The following is a 23,876-nucleotide window of genomic DNA, read 5'->3' as shown; positions in this document are numbered from 1 at the left end:
ATAATCTGCTAGAATGTTGAAGTCTCTTTGGCTAGCACTATGTTTTTCTGTAATTAACAGATAGATCGATCTTTCAGTGGGTATAAGTGCATATAATATATTAAATAGCTTAGGTCTTGAGGTATATTTAGAACAAATCGGTTGAATTAATTAGATTCATTTTACCCTTATTGCTATTTAAAGTGTTGTTTAACTTTATTGTTTTTGGTTAACTTATGTCTGATATTCATAGGTGGATATTAAGATTAGTGATATGGGTATTCTCTCGAGTGGTGGATATTTAGCTTAATACTTCAGGAAAGGTGTAATGCTGAAATCAATATTCAATCCTTTTGGTGCCTTAGTCTCTAGTTCATAGATCCACTTGTACTCTAATTTTAATAACTCATTCTCTATATCGCCTCCTCTCCAGTTTTGGTTTATTTTGTCTATTGCAACATATTTGAATTTCTTTAAGTCACAATTGTTGCATTTTAAGAAATGTTGTGGTACAGGGAGATCTTTGTTTCTATCCTCTTCTGCGTGCTCTATAGATAGTATATGTTCCCTCACTCTCTCCCTGACAGGTCTAGTAGATTCCCCTATGTATTGTTTTCCACAAAAACATTCAAGCAGGTATATTATATTTTTGTCTGTACACAGGATTTGATGTTTTATATTATATTCTTTTCCGGTGGCATTGGATTTGAATTTCTTTCTCTTTTCAGAGTGTCTGCAAGATTTGCAGGCAAAACATGGAAAAAAACCTTTTATTTCGTTACCTTTAAGATCTCTATCTGGTTTCTTTTTCTTTTTTAGGTCAGTAGGTGCTAATTTAGTTTTTAAATTATTAGCTCTTCTGTAGATGATTTCAGGTTTTTCACCTATTTGATCTTTTAATTTTTCATCTAATTTAAGTATATTCCAATGTTTTTGTATAATTTTTTCAATTTTCTTATGATCTTGGTTATATTGGGTTATAAATGGTAATTTTGGTTTTTCTTTATTTGTGCCAGTATTTTGTTTATAAATTATTTCATTTCTATCTTTGTTTTTTATTACTTCTATTTGTTTGTCTATAGTTTCACTATTATAGCCTCTTTCTGTGAATTTCTTTTTTAATAGTTTTGATTGTTCTATGTAATCTTCTTCCTTTGTGCAATTCTTTCTGATTCTTAATAATTGCCCTTTGGGGATATTATTTTTCCATTTGCTATGATGGCAGCTCTCTGCATGAATATAGTTGTTACTATCTACTGTTTTGAAGTGTGTTTTACTCTTGATTTGGTTATTTTCAATATAGATCTCTAAGTCAAGAAAGATGATTTTTTCATTACTGATTTCGTACGTGAATTTTAAATTTTTTTCATTTTTATTCATTTTGTTATAGAATTCCTCAAACATTGACTTTTCCCCTTTCCAAATCATTAAAATATCATCTATATATCTTTTGAAGCATACCAGGTTCGCTCCCAATTGTGTATTGGTTAAAAATTCTGTTTCCCATAGTCCCATAAATAGGTTAGCATAACTGGGAGCGAACCTGGTGCCCATAGCTGTTCCGCAGATTTGATTATAGAAATTTCCTTCAAAGAAAAAATAGTTATGGGTTAGAATATATTTTATGCTTTCTAGTATGAAATCTTTTTGTATTGAAGACATTTCTTTGTCACTACTTAGTTAATGGTCAACTGCTTGTAATCCATCTATATGTTTAATGCAAGTATATAATGAGGAGACATCGCATGTTATAAGCCACATTTCTTCGGTCCATATTATATCCTTTATTAATTTTATTACATGTGTGGAGTCTTTTATATAACTTTCTAGATTTATGACATGCTTTTGAAGGTATTTGTCAACATATTCTGAAAGGTTGGAGGTGAGGGAATTAATTCCCGATACAATGGGGTGGCCTGGTGGGTTATTAATGTCTTTATGGATTTTTGGTAAAGTGTAAAAAAGTGGTATTTTTGGAAATTTTGGTAGTAGATAGTCAAATTCTTTCTCTGTTAATATATCTTTTGTTAAAGCGCCTGTTAATATCATTTTTAGTTCTAATTTGTAAAAACTGGTCGGATTCCTAATGCATTTTTTATAGGTATTATCATCTAGGATTAGTTCGTTACACATTCTTAAGTAGTGTTCTTTATTTAGAATGACAATCCCTCCACCCTTATCCGCTGCCTTAATCACAATATTTTGATCTTTTTCCATGTTTTCTAATGTTTCACTTTCTTTTTTTGTTAGATTATTTGTTTTAAATTTTGAGTTGTTCACAATTTTTAATTTTCTTAGATCTTCATTTACAAGATTCTCAAAAGTTTCTATACATGGGCCTTTTTCGTGTTTTGGGTAGAATGTTGATTTATTCTTGAGGTTAGAATGTATAATACCGTTTGTGTTGTTTGTTTGTGAACCTGTGACTTGTTTTTCTAGTGGTGTTTTGGAAAAGTATCTTTTCAAAGTTAGGTTTCTAACGAATTTTTGTATATCTATATATGCGTTGAATTTGTTTAATTTATTTGTTGGAGCAAATGTTAGACCTTTATTTAGGATTCTCTCTTGTTCCTTATTTAGGGTGATTGAGCTTAAATTAAAGATTCCTTTTGTGGGTTCACTTGTTTGCTCTATTTCTTCTTTTTGTCTCTTGGCTTTACATAGGCCAGTTCCTCTCTTTCCTCTCTTTCTGAGTCTTTTCTTTTTCTTATGTTCCTGACTTCTCTTTCTGGTATTATTTCCTCCCTTCTCATTTGCCCTATGTCTAAAAAATCACTGTTATAGTTTGATGCACCCTGGTGATCTACATCTATATTTGACAGTGGGTTGAATCTGTTATGTGTATTGTGTTCATTAGTATCCCTCTTTTTTTTGTGTCTGTTGGTTATCTATTTTTGTGTTTTGGTCCCTATGTTTGACATTACCCTCATTCCTTATATATCTCCAGTATCCATTATGTCTTTCATTCTGTCTATTCCAATATTGATTAGGTCTCTGATTGTATTCATTTGGTCTGTAATTATGTGAGTTGTAATGTGAATTTGTGACATTATCTCTTTCTCTATTATGATACGAGTGATTTTGTGTTTGATACCCTCTATTTGTATAGCTATCTTTATTCCATCTATCCCAATGTTGATTTTCATTTGGCTTTCTATTATAATAACTTCCATCATTATAGTTTTGGTAATGTCTTTTGTGATAGGTGTCATTATCATAATTTGTATATTCATAGTGTTTCTGATCTTGTCTCCTAAATTTGTCCTTATGTGTTAAATTAGGATTGTCCTCTCTTTGTTTATTTCCTTCTTTTATAGTTATGGGATCAGTGTTATCATTAGGTGGTTTATTTTGAAATTTATTAAATCTCCAATTATGTGTGCTGAAGCATAGATTTCCTTCTTTACCTTTGAAGTTGGTATAATAATCTCTGTCCCTTTCAAGTTTTCTTTTTTTGATCTCTATTAATTCTTTTTTGGTTGTTTTTAACAAATCTTGAATAATTTTTTCTCTTTCAAGAAACTCTATGTCTTTTTTATATAGTTCTAATTTTGTTTCTAATTCATTTATTTGGTTGCCTAATTTAATTAAAGTATCACCTCTAAATTCTTTAATTAATTGCATTAGTTTTATTGATGCTTCTTCTAATATTTCTCTCCATTTTTTTATAAATGTTTCATCATCTATTTTAAATGCACATTGCTTCTTAATCCTCAGACCTCTTGGTACTAGCTTCTCTTCTATGTATTTGTTAAGAGAAGCGTATTCTATTTTTTGTCTCATTTCGCTCAGCAATTTATTTTCTAATTCTCTCATTAGATCTCTTAAATTCTCTGTGTTTTCGTTCTCATGTTTAGTTGTCTCAATTGGCACTGTAGTTATTTCTTCTTCAAAAATCTCATCTAAGCTGTCATAAATTGTAGATCTCAATTTGAATAAACCTGATTCTTTACTCATTATACAGTGAGATAAACACCAATTAGGGTAATTTCGATAAACACCAATTAGGTAAACTGATATAGTGGACAAATGTGATAGTTGCTTTTGGAAGAGCAACTTTCAATTATACCCTAAATATTGGTGTGAATTTAGCGGCAACGAAAGCACTATAAACTGTGGTTTTACCTCAAAGAAAACCACCTATAGCTAAAAAGATAGTTGTTAGAATATGGGGATATTTGTATAGTTTGCAGTGCGACTGGAGTAGCTCTGAACCAGATATACTCAGTCTGAATCTTGCCTAGTGTTTGATACTATGTTAAAATGATTACTTGAAACTATGTAAAACAAATGTAAGTAAAAAGTGTAAGTTTACTAGAAGTGTAATAATTTCATTCCGTTATATGAAAGACAGATATCTGATATTTAGTAAATAATATATAAGAATTTATTCTGGTATGCTTCAAAAGATATATAGATGATATTTTAATGATTTGGAAAGGGGAAAAGTCAATGTTTGAGGAATTCTATAACAAAATGAATAAAAATGAAAAAAATTTAAAATTCACGTACGAAATCAGTAATGAAAAAATCATCTTTCTTGACTTAGAGATCTATATTGAAAATAACCAAATCAAGAGTAAAACACACTTCAAAACAGTAGATAGTAACAACTATATTCATGCAGAGAGCTGCCATCATAGCAAATGGAAAAATAATATCCCCAAAGGGCAATTATTAAGAATCAGAAAGAATTGCACAAAGGAAGATTACATAGAACAATCAAAACTATTAAAAAAGAAATTCACAGAAAGAGGCTATAATAGTGAAACTATAGACAAACAAATAGAAGTAATAAAAAACAAAGATAGAAATGAAATAATTTATAAACAAAATACTGGCACAAATAAAGAAAAACCAAAATTACCATTTATAACCCAATATAACCAAGATCATAAGAAAATTGAAAAAATTATACAAAAACATTGGAATATACTTAAATTAGATGAAAAATTAAAAGATCAAATAGGTGAAAAACCTGAAATCATCTACAGAAGAGCTAATAATTTAAAAACTAAATTAGCACCTACTGACCTAAAAAAGAAAAAGAAACCAGATAGAGATCTTAAAGGTAACGAAATAAAAGGTTTTTTTCCATGTTTTGCCTGCAAATCTTGCAGACACTCTGAAAAGAGAAAGAAATTCAAATCCAATGCCACCGGAAAAGAATATAATATAAAACATCAAATCCTGTGTACAGACAAAAATATAATATACCTGCTTGAATGTTTTTGTGGAAAACAATACATAGGGGAATCTACTAGACCTGTCAGGGAGAGAGTGAGGGAACATATACTATCTATAGAGCACGCAGAAGAGGATAGAAACAAAGATCTCCCTGTACCACAACATTTCTTAAAATGCAACAATTGTGACTTAAAGAAATTCAAATATGTTGCAATAGACAAAATAAACCAAAACTGGAGAGGAGGCGATATAGAGAATGAGTTATTAAAATTAGAGTACAAGTGGATCTATGAACTAGAGACTAAGGCACCAAAAGGATTGAATATTGATTTCAGCATTACACCTTTCCTGAAGTATTAAGCTAAATATCCACCACTCGAGAGAATACCCATATCACTAATCTTAATATCCACCTATGAATATCAGACATAAGTTAACCAAAAACAATAAAGTTAAACAACACTTTAAATAGCAATAAGGGTAAAATGAATCTAATTAATTCAACCGATTTGTTCTAAATATACCTCAAGACCTAAGCTATTTAATATATTATATGCACTTATACCCACTGAAAGATCGATCTATCTGTTAATTACAGAAAAACATAGTGCTAGCCAAAGAGACTTCAACATTCTAGCAGATTATGCAGACATGAATACAACATAAAGTAATCGATTCCACTAAGCATTAACGGACTAGAAGTGTAATAAAAGAAATTCAATTTAATAGATTTTAAATAAACTGATTTAACAAATTTGACCTCCAAATAAATCTATATATCACTTTTTACATCATAACGGTAACAATTATTATCATATGATTGACAAATATCTGCATCCGTCAATATAGGTCTAATCTATTCTCAGACATATACATCATCTTGGTCCCATAACTTTCTTATTTAATCAACCAAATATTATTTATTTTTATTTATTTTTATGTACTAAGTTCAAATTGATTATATATAAATATGAGATAAGACCAGGATATACCAAAATAACTGTTCCTATGAAATTCCAATTGCATCTAAACTGAGACAACAACATAGTAAAATTTCAACCAATGGGAGAATGGACCAGAGGTTCAAATAAGACCGCCAAACTGAAGTGGAGCATTATGTATGAAAAAGGCTGCAGTTGACAGCCGAAACGCGTCCAAACGTACTGCTCCAGAGACTCAGGACTTTTTTCCAACTTGTTCATCTGAACTAAATCACATCCAGCAGCTCTACACTAAAGATAAAGATAAGGACATAGAACTGCAATCGGAACAAAATTATGTAAGGTACAAGGAACGAGGACCGCTAACAAAGAGAGACCAAAAAACAAGTCAGAACTCTACTATAGTGTGAACCCTCCGGTACCACCAACCCCCCCCCCCTTTTTTGTTCTGAATACTGAAAAAGAAAAGGTCACACAGAAATCAAAAGCTCAAAACACCGCACTGTTTGACACTTGTGGATACTTCTCTAACTGAACCGCTCAACAAAGGTGAATAGAGAACAAAGTCCGACAACATCTAACTAAGTAATTAGCAAGAACAAGGAGAGGATTGTATTAAGTTTGCCTCAACGAACAGGATTTACAGAATAACTATACCGGTATAGTACAACAATCTTGAACATTTTTTTCATTTTTTTTCCTTTTTAAGGTACCTTTTAAAAATATTTTTTTAAGCCCCGGGCGAATGCACTTTTGCATACTCTTCTATTCCGTTTGTATTGTGTATATGCAATATATGCAGGATTTTACATATTAACTGTAAGTCTCACTTTCGCTCTAGCTAATAATACCACATACACATTTCTAGGAACGCTGTATATATTTTAGATAAATTATATCTCTCACTGTTTTGTATTTATTTTAATCCCGGATCCGGTCAAAAATAGGTAGTTCTAGCTTTTAATGATCTTACTGTATCTTACTGTATGTATGTATTTATAAAGTTACTCTGAATAAATTCTTATATATTATTTACTAAATATCAGATATCTGTCTTTCATATAACGGAATGAAATTATTACACTTCTAGTAAACTTACACTTTTTACTTACATTTGTTTTACATAGTTTCAAGTAATCATCTTAACATAGTATCAAACACTAGGCAAGATTCAGACTGAGTATATCTGGTTCAGAGCTACTCCAGTCGCACTGCAAACTATACAAATATCCCCATACCTCACAGTTAGCCTTGCAAGGTCTACATTGGGAGTTTTCAGTTTAATTAGAATTTGCATGTTGTTCAAAGCTAAATTACATGAAAAAAGGCAAAAATAAATAATAAATGTATAACCCAAAGCTGTTTTACTATGCATAACTAAACCTTTTAAGTTAAAATCTCAAGGTGGTTACTGTCACTTTAAGGTAGGAGACGCAGTTATTATACCAAAAGGCTTTTATATTGTATTGTGTGGGGAGGAAGCAACAGTAATTTCATGAACAGAATATTGACTGATGTAGCAGACAGGATAATTATCAGAGATCATCTCTGTGGCTTGCTTAAATTAACACATTTATCAAAGATAGTAAGCAGAAAGTGAAAATGTATTTTTTGATAAATGACAAAATTCTCTATTCCTTGAGAAATAAAACAAAATAATTAAAATAATGGTTAATTAAAAGGTTCTAAAGTTGAATAGGGAACAAGTAACCATTTAAAGTGAAAACTGCTTAATTGTACCATACATAAAGCAAAAATGTATTAATGTATTTTGGAGACTTTTTTTAAGGCAATAAATTCCCAGTGGCAGTAAATCATAGCAACAGAACCTGCTGTACAGTGCATTCATTGTTTGAATGGATAAACACAGTCTGAAGACCCAGCTTATTCTTGTTTATGCTAAATTTGCTCTCAAATAGATTAAATAATTATCACTTAAGTCCATTTGGGACCACACCCTATTCAAAATATACATTGAGTATCTTATGGGTTAAATAATTTTAATTAATATTATCAATTAGTGTTCAAATGAGGTTTGCTGTCATGAACCTCGTCCACCTAGCCTTGAGTCACTGCTTGTGCAGTCTGCCAATCGCACGCTTTTGAGGGGGCTGTCAATCATCACAATCAGATCTGATTAAGATCTGTCACACTTTAGTAGCAGCGGTCTTAAGATCGCTGCTACTTAGCTAGCGTTTCAGGCTTTCTCATGCAAGCCTGAAACGCTGGGGCTCTGAGGCTGCTATTGCTACTTGATAAATGGAGTCCTATATGTGCTAAAAGAAATAGTCTCATATGTGCAAGAGATAACTGAAGATATTTGGCACCCACCCGCTTTTCGCTCTAAACTTGGCATCTAGAAGTTACATAATTGTCATTTTTGTGTTGTGTTTTTTGCATTGTTGTTAGATATGACATTCTAAAAATATATTAGTTGACATTTTAAAAATAAATGCCTTGTCAATTATATACTGATAATAAATATTTTACATTGCTATAATTAAACAATGTCCATAATAATAGCAAGCACAAACTTTCCAAACAGTGCAAAAAATTATATTTATGGGGGGACTTCTGGGTAGCAACCATCTTAATGGTTGTTCTGAGCTTTAGCTCCTAAGAACTTCTACTAAAATTGAATTTTCTGCAGAAGATTCTTTCATAATGTCCTCCAAAACAAGGAGAAACTCATCTGAAGAAGATCTGACCTAGCAAATAGGGTGCTGGGTTGTTATCACAGATTTTTTGCCCTCAGCACGGTACTTATTCCTAAACTAAACCCCAGCATTTGGCACACAAAGTGCGTGCAGCTTTACTACTACAATCATTCTTATTGCAATCTCTACCATTCCTTTGGATTACCATGATAAAGTTGTTATACAACACGATTACCTATAATATCGGCCTTTTCATGTTCAACCTTTAAAGGGCTTCTAGATGTTTACTTTAATGATTTAATTTTGGCAATTGAGACGTTTGTTTCCTCCATAGTTGGGTGGTCCCCTGCATATCCAGCCAAAGAGATCGATAGCGAGCCTGTTACCTGAGGACCATTGATGAAGACCAGCCAAAATGTTGTATAGTTTAAAGAGTTTCCCTAATACCCAAGTTTTCGAGGGCAGCATGGACATTTCTGAGCTTAACATCAGCTCTGCAACACATATTACTCTATTGACCTTTTTTTAAATGCTGTGTGTCTGGTTGTTTAAATCTTTTTATGCATAAAAAGGGATTAAAGGTTGGGCTATATGGATGATGGCACATTGGAGCACATTGTGAGGCTGTTTGAAGGACTGCTAGCTGTTGTTAAGGCTGGAATTGACTAAAAGGTTCTGTTCCCTCCATCTAGCTTGCCTTTTAGTGCAATCACGGCAACATATCTTCGTCAGAACTGTGGCATGGTATGTATGTAATTTTATGCCTATATATTTTAAGTAGATAAGTGCATTCAACTTCTTCAGATAAGATTTATTGTTTAATTTTGATTATGGGGCTATGTATTTACATTTTGCTTATATTAGGATGGCTGGGACTTGGTTTAGTCCAAACGCTGCAATTAGCCAATTATGGAGATATTTTATTGCTCTATAGGAAAAGCTCTCTGTGCTAAGTTTTCAGAATTATTTGAGGATAGCATTTTGAAGCCACTCTTCTGTAAACTCTATAACCCCATTACAGTGCTACTTATAGGAAAGAGGCCCCTAGAAATTCCTACCACCTGGTCTTATTTGTCGACAATAACACCGGTGAATCAGGAATTAGGATAGATTATCATCTGACGGTTTGTCATAATTATTAATCTACCTGATTTTCCGCAATTACCTTAGAGGGTTTATAATGAAATATTTGGTTCCTATCATCATGCTAATGTTTGTGTTATTTTGAAAATATGATTTAATCATCTTTATAGTTTAATCTCTGTATTATTCTATTTTCCTTGCTATTTGGAGTTATGTTATCGCGTTAGTGATTATTATAGAACTGTAGTTTATATCTCTGTAATATTTTGATTGCTTAAGTTTCTATTAAATGCTAATTATTAATAACAAAATATTTTAATAAAGCTAATTTTTGTTATTCATCTGGTGTCGGTATAATTAATAGACTGATAGCAACTAAAAGGATTCAGATTTGTTTATTACCTTTCATAACTTATAGAATAATGTGTCATTTAAAATTGCACCATTTCACATAATATACTTTTATAGATAAAGGTAATATTCATAACAAGGTAGAGAGTACAACAGGCATCTCTAATATAGTAGCATAGTGAGGGCTGCCATAAATAATATTTCAGGTTATTTGGCTATTATTATTTGAGTTATACTATATATTTATTCTATAGACATTTTTGCAGAGATATAATCAAATATAAGTCACTACTTACTTCACCTTTTCTTTATGCAACTAGCCATATCTACTTATTAGCTCTTGTTATTGGCTCTAGTCTTTAATGCTTAAACATGTATTAACATATATTTCCAAGCCCAGTCTTATTGTACTGTTCCATACATTAAAAAGAGTTTCATGTAGAGTAGCACCTCTTATTGGAAAAATATACATTTAAATAACAATCACATATGGTACAAGGGTCAGAGATCCCTCTCCCAAAGGATAAAAAAGAGAATATTGCCAGATAGCAAGGAAACCAGCACTGAAATCCAAAAATGAACAATCATAATCAAACATATACTGTATAGCAAAAAACATAATTTATACTTACCTGATAAATTTCTTTCTCTTGTGATGTATCGAGTCCACAGATTCATCCATACTTGTGGGATATTCTCCTTCCCAACAGGAAGTGGCAGAGAGAGCACCCACAGCAGAGCTGTCTATATAGCTCCTCCCTTAGCTCCACCCCCCAGTCATTCGACCGAAGGCTAGGAAGAAAAAGGAGAAACTATAGGGTGCAGTGGTGACTGAAGTTTTTAAATAAAAATATACTACCTGTCTTAAATAGACAGGGCGGGCCGTGGACTCGATACATCACAAGAGAAAGAAATTTATCAGGTAAGCATAAATTCTGTTTTCTCTTGTAAGATGTATCGAGTCCACGGATTCATCCATACTTGTGGGATACCAATACCAAAGCTTTAGGACACGGATGAAGGGAAGGACAAGACAGGTACCTTAAATGGAAGGCACCACTGCTTGTAGAACCTTTCTCCCAAAAATAGCCTCCGAAGAAGCAAAAGTATCGAATTTGTAAAATTTGGAAAAAGTATGAAGCAAAGACCAAGTCGCCACCTTACAAATCTGTTCAACAGAAGCCTCATTTTTAAAAGCCCATGTGGAAGCCACTGCTCTAGTAGAATGAGAAGTAATTCTTTCAGGAGGCTGCTGGCCAGCAGTCTCATAAGCCATACGGATGATGCTTTTCAGCCAAAAAGAAAGAGAGGTAGCCGCAGCCTTTTGCTTGTAAGTAGAACTTTAAAGCACAAACCACATCAAGATTGTGCAACAGACGTTCCTTCTTTGAAGAAGGAATAGGACACAGCGAAGGAACAACAATTTCCTGATTGATATTCCTATTAGAAACAACCTTAGGAAGGAATCCAGGTTTGGTACGTAAAACCACCTTATCTGCATGGACAAGATAAGGTGAGTCACACTGTAAAGCAGATAACTCAGAAACTCTTCGAGCCGAAGAGATAGCTACTAAAAACAAAACTTTCCAAGATAGAAGCTTAATAACATTTTTGTCACCACACTCACTTTGCCCTTCCTAGCAGTTAAGCAGGCAGAGAGAATGACTGGGGGGTGGAGCTAAGGGAGGAGCTCTACTGTGGGTGCTCTCTCTGCCACTTCCTGTTGGGAAGGAGAATATCCCACAAGTATGGATGGATCAGTGGACTCGATACATCTTACAAGAGTAATATCAGTTTATTAAATATAAATCCAAATTCTTTGCTTCGATAATAAAATATGACTAATAGATTGGGCTTCCCCAATCTAATTAAAAGTAGCAACATATGGAAAAGTTCTAGATATTGCACCAATGTTCCAAACCTACATCATTAGATGTTGCACCACAAGTGTTGTAATGTACAAAAAAAAACAATTTCTTAGATGATAAGTGTTATAAATCTAATATGAAAATTAAAGTATCGTCTCGCCAGACTATAAGCAATATTCCGGAGTGCCATCAAATTATATGGAAGGAGTCCATATAGATCAAGCTTCAACATGTAGATGTATATGCAAAGTTAAAAGAGGGTTCCTCATATGCACTAGTGCAGGTCCTGGGAGCTCTAAGCCTCCTGTTAGACCGGTCGGGGCTCTGGCAAGAAGAGCATCGGGTAAGTACCCTCTCCAGCATGCAAAAGGTAAGTATTAACCCTTAAAAAAACAATTAATACTGATTAATTTTGTTAGTATTTATTTGTTTTCTTTCATTCTTGTTAGGATATTTAAAAAGAAACAAACATGCATTGGTATGAAAATGAATGCACATAGTTAATTTTCAATTCCTTTGATCTTCAGGAAACTCTACTATAATTCTATGTTACTTATAGTACTTACTATTTGTTTATGTCTTTCTATTATGATTAATAATTCATTTTCTAGTTTGGTCCAGAGATACTTGTTTTTTACCAGGAAGCTAAGCCCACCTTACTAGCTCATATGTAGGTGCAGCAGTAAGAATAGTGTTAGTAGTCTCAGTTTTACTAAACCCTTTAATGTACTTGAAAGTTGCTATCATATCACCTCTTTCCCTTCTCTCCTCTAAGCTATACATATTTAGGTCATTGAGCCTATCCTGGTAAGTTTTATTTTTTAGACCATGTACCATTTTGGTAGCCCTCCTTTGCACAGATTCAAGTTTGTTAATATCCTTCTGAAGATATGGCCTCCAGAACTGCACACAATACTCAAGATGAGGCCTAACTAATGATCTATAAAGTGGCATAAGAACCTTACTATTTCTGCTGCAAATACCTCTACCAATACATCCAAGCATTCTGCTAGCCTTACTCGCTGCATTACTACATTGTTTACTAAGTTTTAAATCATCTGAAATAATAATTCTCAAGTCCTGTTCCTCGTCTGTTACAGACGAGGAACTGGACTTGGGAATTATTATTTCAGATGATTTAAAACTTAGTAAACAATGTAGTAATGCAGCGAGTAAGGCTAGCAGAATGCTTGGATGTATTGGTAGAGGTATTTGCAGCAGAAATAGTAAGGTTCTTATGCCACTTTATAGATCATTAGTTAGGCCTCATCTTGAGTATTGTGTGCAGTTCTGGAGGCCATATCTTCAGAAGGATATTAACAAACTTGAATCTGTGCAAAGGAGGGCTACCAAAATGGTACATGGTCTAAAAAATAAAACTTACCAGGATAGGCTCAATGACCTAAATATGTATAGCTTAGAGGAGAGAAGGGAAAGAGGTGATATGATAGCAACTTTCAAGTACATTAAAGGGTTTAGTAAAACTGAGGCTGTGGGTATTTTACATAAAATGGAAAATTCAAGAACAAGGGGTCATGAGCTCAAGCTAAAGGGTAGTAGATTCAGAAGTAATTTGAGGAAGCACTTCTTTACAGAAAGAGTGATTGATTTATGGAATAAACTTCCTCAAGAGGTAGTAGCAACAAACACTGTGGGGGACTTTAAAAATGCATGGGACAAGCATAGGGCTATCCTACGAACTAGATAAGTTTATACTGTTAGGTAAGGTCGGGCAGACTTGCTGGGCCTATGGCTCTTATCTGCCGTCAATATCTATGTTTCTATGTTTCTATGTTTCTAGTCTGTCTCTCTTGTACTATATTAGTGTTGCTGAGTGCCTTTCATATATGTATATCAAAATAAATCTTGGTTATAAGAGTGACCTGCTTTGATTTTATTTTACCCCCTATAATTCCTTTAAAGGACCAGTAAATACAGTAGATTTGCATAATCAACAAATGCATGATAAAAAGACAATGCAATAGCACATAGAGGCCGATTTATCAATGTCTGGTGGACATGATACGCAGTAGCGTATCATGTCTGCCAGACATCGCATTTAACATTGCACAAGCACTTCTGGTGAACTGCTTGAGCAATATGCCCCCTGCAGATTCGCGGATAATCAGCCGATAGCAGAGGTTATCAATCAACTCGATCGTATGCGATCGGGCGGATTGATGTCCGCAACCTCAGAGCAGGCGGACGAGTTAAGGAGCAGCAGTCTTAAGACCACAGCTTCTTAACTGCTGTTTCCAGCAAGCCTAAATTGCTTGCGTGGAAACAGGGACATCAGGGGCCATTCGGTCCTTGATAATTCATCCCCTTGGTCTGAACTTCCAATGAGTAGTAGAATTTATCCGAAAAATTTCAAAGTTATGTCTATTGCCACTCCTCCTGTATCATATGACAGCCATCAGCCAATCACACATGTATATTCTGTAAATTCTTGCACATGCTCAGTAGGAGCTGGTGACTAAAGTGTAAATATGAAAAGACTGTGCACATTAGTTGTTTAAAATTGCATGCTCTATTTGAATCATGAAAGTTTAAATTTGACAATGTGAAAGTATGCAGTATGGTTCAAGAGCCCACAAACTACCCTTAGAGGAAACGTTCTTACCTTTTACCTGTCAACTGTTTTCCTCCAAAACAAAGAGAATCTCATCTGAAGAAGATCTGACCTAGCAAATAGGGTGCTGGATTGTTATCACAGCACCCTATTTGCTAGGGAAGGGACTACCAGATATATCTTTATTATAAAAGTTTGAGGTTTACTTTATTTGTTTTAGTAGTGACAATAATCACTTCCAAAGGTTTGATACTGTAATATATCTAGAATTTCAGGTTTTTTATATTGATTTGTAATTGTCACATTACTTAGTATATATGCATATGCATCTGAAAGCTTTGATTTGATGAAATCATGTATACTATTCACATCTACCTGAAAGCTTTGATTTGATTAAATCATATATACTATGCACATCTACCTGAAAGCTTTGATTTGATTAAATCATATATACTATGCACATCTACCTGAAAGCTTTGATTTGATTAAATCATGTATACTATGCACATCTACCTGAAAGCTTTGATTTGATTAAATCATGTATACTATGCACATCTACCTGAAAGCTTTGATTTGATTAAATCATGTATACTATGCACATATACCTGAAAGCTTTGATTTCCTGTATCTGTAACGTATGCTTTATAAACCTCAATGATTTGTAATTCTCACATTATTATATGCATATACAACTGAAAGCTTTGATTTGATGTTCTGTAAACTATGCACATGAAAGCTTTGATTTTTGTGTATCTGTAATCTATACTTTATAAACCTCAATAAAAAAAATGATATTTACAGAAAGTGTTGTTGCATTATGGAAGGAAAGCATGAGATATGTGGTTTTGTATCTTGACCAAGCGCCCAACTTTCTAACAAAAATCATGGCATGTTGTCACTAGTGGCATGTACCAGATACCAATGCTTACAAGTCTTGATATATATTTACTCTGAAGCGGTTCTTAGATAAAGATTGGCTGCCAATGGATCATTTGTACCCTGATAATGCTTTATATTCCAAGAGGAAAAAAGACGGAACATGTACCACTATGTCTGGGAAGAATGAAAAGAGATGGGAGTTACTAGGTCAAAAGGTAGAGTTTTTTGACAACAGAAAATGAAGTTGCTCAATGAAGATATGGAAACCTAGCATAGTGAGGAGGATAGAGAAGAAAATAGAGTGAGAAAGAGGAGGAATAAGAAAGAATGAATATAAAGGAAAACAAAAAAGATACAGAGAAAGTGAGAGAGAGATCATCTTCATCCTAACCAGCAAAATAAATCAGAACTGCCTTATCTCACTGCTGCAACTACAATCCATGTGACAAGCTACCCTAAACTTTATGTCTCACAGGGGCAGAACTACAATTGGTGCAGCAGGTCAAGTGCTGGAAGGCCCATAGCAGTCAGTCTATACATAGGCATGTGCCTATTTGGTCATTGTCTGTGTAAACTAAACTGCACAGCATACTTATCAGTGTATAGATAAATCATTATACAGAGCATTGTGTTCACTATTGGTGTATAGATATTCTGTTATTATACAGCATATCATATCTACATGCATATAATCAGTGTGTATGTGCGTGTATATATTCTCAAAATCATTATACATAGAAGCATGTATATTATTTTTATTGCTTATTACTGAGTTACCCTCTGTTGAGTAGGTCCTCTACTGGTGTCTCTCACCCATTAACCTGTAGGAGTTTTTCAGAGTAGAACAATTCTCCCCTTGTATTAGTTTTGTTTAATTCTGTTTTATATATCTGTTTCTTTTAACATAGCGGATACACCAAAGTAATGAATATGAGCTTGCCATAGTCAAAAAATATGATCTTCCTGGAGTCATTCTGAAGTAATCGATGACTCCGAACTAGTCATCAGAAGCCACCCTGAAGTATGTCCATAGGCCAAAATATTTAAATGAGATGACTCTAGAGTCATTCACTAGCTGTTCATTCTTTTGAAGTAATCAGTAAGGTAATCTGCTGGCTTGATGATCAAATGACTCCAGGATGGTCTCTAAAGTAATCCTGCTGTCAAATTAATTTCAAATTTAAGTCGAATCTGTGGACATAGCAAATTGCTTGATATATAATACTGGCAGTGCTCGTAAACAACCATCACTTTGTAAAACACTGCCCAATTCAGTAGCGCTGAGTTCATAAGTAGTAGTATACACTGGCAAAGCGCAAACAATCCCAGAGCAAACCACTTAATTGCTTAATTGCAAACAAATGATAAAATAATAATAACCACAATCATAATAATAATATTAATAATTATAAACAGTAAAAAGAAATAATAACAAATTTGATAAAGCTTTATTGCAAATTCTACTGCACCATAATTCATTGGGCTGTCTGATATACAATGTGCTAGTATCCTGTAGCTGCAGTAATGATAATAATAATAATAATAATAATAATAATAATCTAAGAGCTATTTAGAGCATATTACAGTAAAATACTATTGATATTTCACAACCTCCCAACCCATTGTTTTTAAAGCCTAGCCAAAATGATTTGCAAAGTACAACAAGCTATCACTTAAATGTGTTATTAGTGCTTAATAATTGTCATTAAGTATTTTCATTGAAATATGTTTGATTAACACATGCTATTTAAAAATAGCGCATGCAGAACATTTCCTATAGTTATTCAAATATATTCAGGACAGTTAAAAATATGCATTGTGAATCAGGCTTTACCAAAAATGCAAATATATTAATCCTTTCAATTAATACCGAATATATTAAACTGGACGAAGTAATCAAACCAGTGTATCCCAAGCATATGCGAATTTAAAATAACAAACATCAACATATGGTCTTTAAAATTTTAATGAAGTTAAAATAACGTAAAAAATATAGAAGTCCACTTAAACGGATTAAGATAAAAATAAGGACGGGGATACTGAGGATTAACTATAATTGCTAACAAAAGACTTATTTGTCCACATCAGTCTAGAGGGGAATATTAGACTCACGTTTTTTGAAATCCTTTAACAAACACTAATGATAATTTAGTAAAAAAAATTGGGATGAATCTTTTGGGAAATATCTACCTCATACATGGATCACCTCTATAAAACATATATATTGTATTTGTGATGTTAATCATTATGAGTAAAATTTAAAAAAAAAACTACTAACATTTTTACCATGTTTTTAAGTATATTTTATGCAATCCCTTATTGCAGAGATACACAAACTTTTCGGTAAAGGGTCAGATGGTAAATATTTTAGGCTTTGAAGGTCTAGAGGCAAAAAAGAGGATATTATGAAAAAAAAATTCTGTGATATAAATACAATTTCATTTTTCTCCCACTGTCCCAAAAGATGCCGGAGAGCATTCTGCAGAATTCAGAACCATTAACTTACTACATGCTGCACTGAGGTTGCTTAATATGTGTAAGAGATCATTTATACTTATAGAGCAGGACTTGGTAGGAGAGGCGCACTTAATAAACACAGCAATTTTTGTTACTAGGAATCTAATCTTAAGGAAATGGAAATCGGTTAAATGTTCTAGTATTGCTGAGTTTGTGCAGGACATGCAGTAACAACTTGTCTTGGAGCAAAGCAATCTAGGGCGTTGTACTGAGAACAGTTTAAACTCTATTTTTCAAAATGGTTGACTGTAATTAAAAACTTACTGATAGCGGCACAGATACAGGTGATTTACCCATTATAATGGTCAACATTTTTTATTACAGCTGTAACAAAGGGGGAGTTGCCTTTAATTTGGTTGAAGTAATAAGTATTTGACAAGATCAGCTAAGCAGAGGGGAATGTGTTTTTGTTGTTGTTGTTTTGTATTTGTGTTTGCTGTCTTGGGAACATAATAAAAGAGAAATGAATGATTATTTGTTATTGAATGCCAATTGTTCTTGGAATATAGAAAGATAACACAGACAGATACATTTTTGTTAACAAAGTGGTGGATAACCTGGTTATCTTTGTAATTATTGTTTATGTGCATTAATTTCCAAATAAAAATCAAACAAAAAAATAGGCCCGATGATCTAAATATCTTTAGAATGATGCAGAACTCATTAAATTACCGACCCAGGAACTCCCTGCAGGGTGCAAGCTTACCTCCATAGAAAGTAATAAAGCTCACTAGAATGGAGATTCTAGCAGGGAAGAGTGAATTTAACAGGGAGCACTTGGCACTCATAGCAACATTTTTTTCTCAAGCACATACAAATCAAGTGATGCTGTTTGTAGCGTATATTACCTTGCATTAATTCCTTGCTTCACAAACATATCTTTTTCCGTCACTTTAATAAGCCCAATGCATATTTTGAAACAAACTCTCCAGTCTACATTCGGCGAGATGAAACTGTAAGACCTGCAAGTGTAATATGCTTATATCATTCCTATACAAATTGTAAGGAAACTTCATACAGGGCCATGAAATTACCGAGTTCAACCAACTTGCCAAGGCTTCCAGACTCACAATTGAAATATAAGGGACCCCTAGAATCTTTACATATTTTTATAATTTCAACTTTGTTTTCCTAAAGTAGTGTACCTTAAATATAAGTTTTACCATTTTCTTTGAATACAATTTTCCGAACATAATTTAAGGAGCATTTATATGGCATAAATTATATTTTAACTTATTGGTACAGGTACTTTTTATACAAGTTTTTGTGTGTAACACTATTACGATTTTTACAACATACATTTAATGTACTTTTGAAAAGCATTTTATATTTGAACTGTATGTATCTCACCATTGCATACAAAAATATAGGTTGCTCTCCTTAGCGAGATATACAGCTTACTGTATAATGTGCCTTTAAAGTAAAGAAAGAGTTCCCTATCTTGGTGCATTTGGAGCCAGCAGACTTTGGCAGCATCCAACTCATCAATTACTTAGCATAAGTAATTGATGAGATTACATGCCAAAACTGGCAAATTGTTATTTGTCATTTAGCAGTTACTATTCTTCTCTTTGAATGCCTTGGGTTTGTCACAAATGAAGACAAAACACTTTTGATCCCAAATTTAAGAACAGAATTTCTCAATTCATAAATAGATTCCATCATAGCTCAGTTACTGATCATTTATTCATGATTCAAGTCAATTAAGACATGTCAAGGCAACTTTCAAGACAATCCTCCACAATATTAGTTTTGAAATATGGCCTAAAACACATTTCAGTATCACGTTCTAAAAACTCAAAATCAATCTTTTTTTTGCAGAAAAGCATTCCTATTGTCAATGCAGTAGAGGAAGTGAGGCAACATTTGTAGCTGCAACATTTCTTCTGCTATTTTAACTTATATTTACAGCTGTCTAAATGGGTGTGATTAACCTATTTGATCATGTGTCCTACTAGTCTGCCTGTCCACTATCCAAGTGCCAATTTTTTCAGCAGTTAATATGGCAGCAGGTCCTATTGAACCAAAAAAATGTACATATATTTCCACCACATCCTGCTTCTCTGCTGATCTAGGAACCAGCTTTCCAATGTACCCTGCTGCTGCTGATCCTACTTGTGACATTTCTATATGGAACACTCACACATTGGAACCTATTTATCAAGCCGTCAACCGCAAATACGCTGGAATTCCGCAGCATAATTGTGGAGAGCTTGATTCGCTTTATTTATCAAAGGCTACAGACCGGCAAAAGTAGAATTTTGTGACGTAACATACGATCCGCCGGTCTCAGTCCGACACAGTTCGATGCTTACGTCACTACAGATGTTCCGAATGCAAATTCGGCACTGACTACTTTCGCTAGTTAACAAAAATCTACCAGATACGCTCACCACTATTCCGACACAGCGTACCTGGTTTTCAATCCACGGCCTGGAGGCGGAGGATGCCATAGGAATCAATGGGAATCTGAAAGCAGCGAAAGCTTATGTTCGATGCTGCCCGATATCCCATTGATTCCTATGGGAGAATAAAATTTAAGTTTACACCTAACACCCTAACATGTACCCCGAGTCTAAACACCCCTAATCTGCTGCCCCCTACACCGCCGCCACCTACATTATACTTATTAACCCCTATTCTGCCACCCCGACACCACCACTATCTACATTATACTTATTAACCCCTAATCTGCCGCCCCCTACACCGCCGCCACCTACATAAAGTTATTAACCCCTATCCCACCGCTCCTGGAGCCCACCGCAACTAAATAAAGTTATTAACCCCTAAACCGCCAGCCCCCACATCGCCATAAACTAAATTAACCTATTAACCCCTAAAACTAACAACCCGCTAACTTTATATTAAATGTTAACTCATCCCTATCTTATAATCAATTTAAACTTACCTTTAAATTAAATTAAACTATATTAAACTAATAATTAACCTACCCTAACTATTATAATAAAATTACATTAAACTATATTAAATTAACAATTAATCTAACCTATTATAATACAATTACATTAAACTATATTAAATTAATAATTAATCTAACCTAACTTTTATAATAAAATTACATTAAACTATATTAAATTAATAATTAATCTAACCTAACTTTTATGCTAAAATTACATTAAGCTACAAATTAAATTGATTAGATTGGATCAGCCAATAGGATGAAAGCTCAATCCTATTAGCTGATTGCAACAGCCAATAGGATTTTTTCAACCTTAATTCTGATTGGCTGATAGAATTCTATCAGCCAATTGGAATCTAAGGGACGCCATCTTGGATGACGTCATTTAAAGGAACATTCATTCCGAAGAAGACGTCTATGGAAGAGGATGCTCCGCATCAGATGTCTGGAAGATGGAGCCGCTCCGCACCGGATGGATGAAGAAAGAAGATGCCGTCTGGGTGAAGACTTCTGTGGGCTTGGATGAAGACTTCGGCCGCTTAGATGAAGACTTCTGCCGGCTACTTGGAGGATGGATGTCGGATCTTCAAAACTGTAAGTCGATCTTCAGGGGTTAGTGTTAGGATTTTTTAAGGGTTTATTGGGTGGGTTTTAGTATTAGATTATGGTTTGGGCTGCAATAGAGCTAAATGCCCTTTTAAGGGCAATGCCCATCCAAATACCCTTTTCAGGGCAATGGGGAGCTTAGGTGTTTTTAGATTAGGTTTTTATTTAGGGGGTTGGTTGTGTGGGTGGTGGGTTTTACTGTTTGGGTTTTTTATTTTTATTTTTATTTACAAGTAAAAGAGCTGATTTCTTTGGGGCAATGCCCCGCAAAAGGCCCTTTTAAGGGCTATTTGTAGTTTATTGTAGGTTAGGTTTTTTTTTATTTTGGGGGGGCTTTTATTTAATTAGTTTAAATCTTTGATAATTTCTTTTTTATTTTTTGTAATTTTTTTAGTGTAGATTTAAATTATTTGAGTAGGGTTAGGTGTTTAAATATATAACATAGTTAATTTAATTTGTAGTTTGATGTAATTTTATTATAAAAGTTTGGTTAGATTAATTATTAATTTAATATAGTTTAATGTAATTTTATTATAAAAGTTAGGGTAGATTAATTATTAATTTAATATAGTTTAATGTAATTTTATTATAAAAGTTAGGGTAGATTAATTATTAATTTAATATAGTTTAATGTAATTTTAAAGGTAAGTTTAAATTAATTATAAGATAGGGATTAGTTAATATTTAATATAAAGTTAGCGGGTGGTTAGGGTTAGGGGTTAATAGGTTAATTTAGTTTATGGCGATGTGGGGGGCTGGCGGTTTAGGGGTTAATAACTTTATTTAGTTGCGGTGGGCTCCGGGAACGGTGGGATAGGGGTTAAACAGTTTAGTATAGTGGCGGTGCTAATAGCCTAATGTAGGTGGCGGCGGTGTAGGGGGCAGCAGATTAGGGGTTAATAGCATAATGTAGATGGCGGTGGGCTCCGGGAACGGAGGAATAGGGGTTAATAACTTTATTAGAGTGGCGGTGGGCTCCAGGATCGGTGGTTTAGGGGTTAATAACTTTATTTAGTTGCGGCGGTGTCCGGGAGCGGCGGGATATGGGTTAAACAGTTTAGTATAGTGGCGGTGCTTAGTGACAGTATACAAATAAAGCTGAGAAAAAGCCGAAGAGCAGCGAGATCGATGACTGTTAGTTAACAACAGTCCGCTGCTCATCGCCCCGTACTTGGTGCGCGGCTTTTTGACAGCTTTTTTGTTAACTATGGAGAGCGTATTCAGGTCTATGGCAGCATTGTTAGGCGATGTTAGGCGAGCGTATTGGTGCCAGCGAATGCAGCACAGTTGACGGCTTGCTAAATAGGCCCCACTGTGTTAACAGCCCAAGGTGTGAAGCCCACAGATTCCAGTGACTAGGTTTGGCTACTCTGTAGTGGAAGCCCACCTGCCCATGTGTGCTGCTGCTCCAACAAGTGACAATATTAGATAATATTTGGATGTTGTATCCAGGGTGTAAGGCCTACACCCTGCTGTGACTTAATTGTTATGTTCCACCATGCCGCTCCTCTACTGCTTTGGATACTTGTCTACCCATTTTTGCTGCTGTCCAGCTGCTCATAGGATCCTCTGAAGATGTCTCCCATAGGAAATAATGGAGAACAAATTAAATGAATGCATAAAAAGTTTTAACAAAAAAAAAGTTTTAACATTTAAAAAAATAAATAAAAGAACACAAACTGACATGCTGTACCAGCCATAGCAAACCTACACAGCTGGCACGCAGAGACCTCTCTGTTGGCACATACGCCATAAGTTTGCAGCATTGCCCATTTTCTTATTGGTTACAAGTCAGTGTTCTCCCCGGAGTTTAATCCCAGGCACACCGCATGGCAGATTTTGCTAAGTGCCTGGCTAGTGCTTTGGAGCAGCTCACAGCAATTTGTAAAATGTATCCAAAGCCTTTATGTATAAGTGTTCCTTATGCCTGGCAATCTAGTGCACTGTAGAAAATTTCAGTAGTTTCGTAATTCCGGCCCTTACTTCCAGTAGCAAAGTAACAAAATCTTGTAATCTAGTAAGTGGAAACTAACATCCAGGGATTTCATTTTGGCTATATTACACGCTTGCTGCTTCTTATTCCAAGGTTAGTGCTAACCCCAATAAGTGCTGGATTGTCCCACCGGGATTATACATTACAGAAATATTTTAAATATGTATTATTCATATTTTTTAAAGGATTTCGCTTTCGTATTTCTTTTTTAACTTCAAGTGTGCAGTGTCCATTACTTCCTAACACAGCCCCACAAGGGAGCTGTGGACTCTACAGGAAGGCATAGCTTAAAGTGACAGTCAAGTCAATATTAAACTTTCATG

Source organism: Bombina bombina, chromosome 8 (genome assembly GCF_027579735.1).
Source record: "Bombina bombina isolate aBomBom1 chromosome 8, aBomBom1.pri, whole genome shotgun sequence".
Taxonomy (NCBI): Eukaryota; Metazoa; Chordata; class Amphibia; order Anura; family Bombinatoridae; genus Bombina; species Bombina bombina.
The sequence above is the reverse complement of the archived record's forward strand: the minus strand, read 5'-3'. Positions refer to the sequence as shown.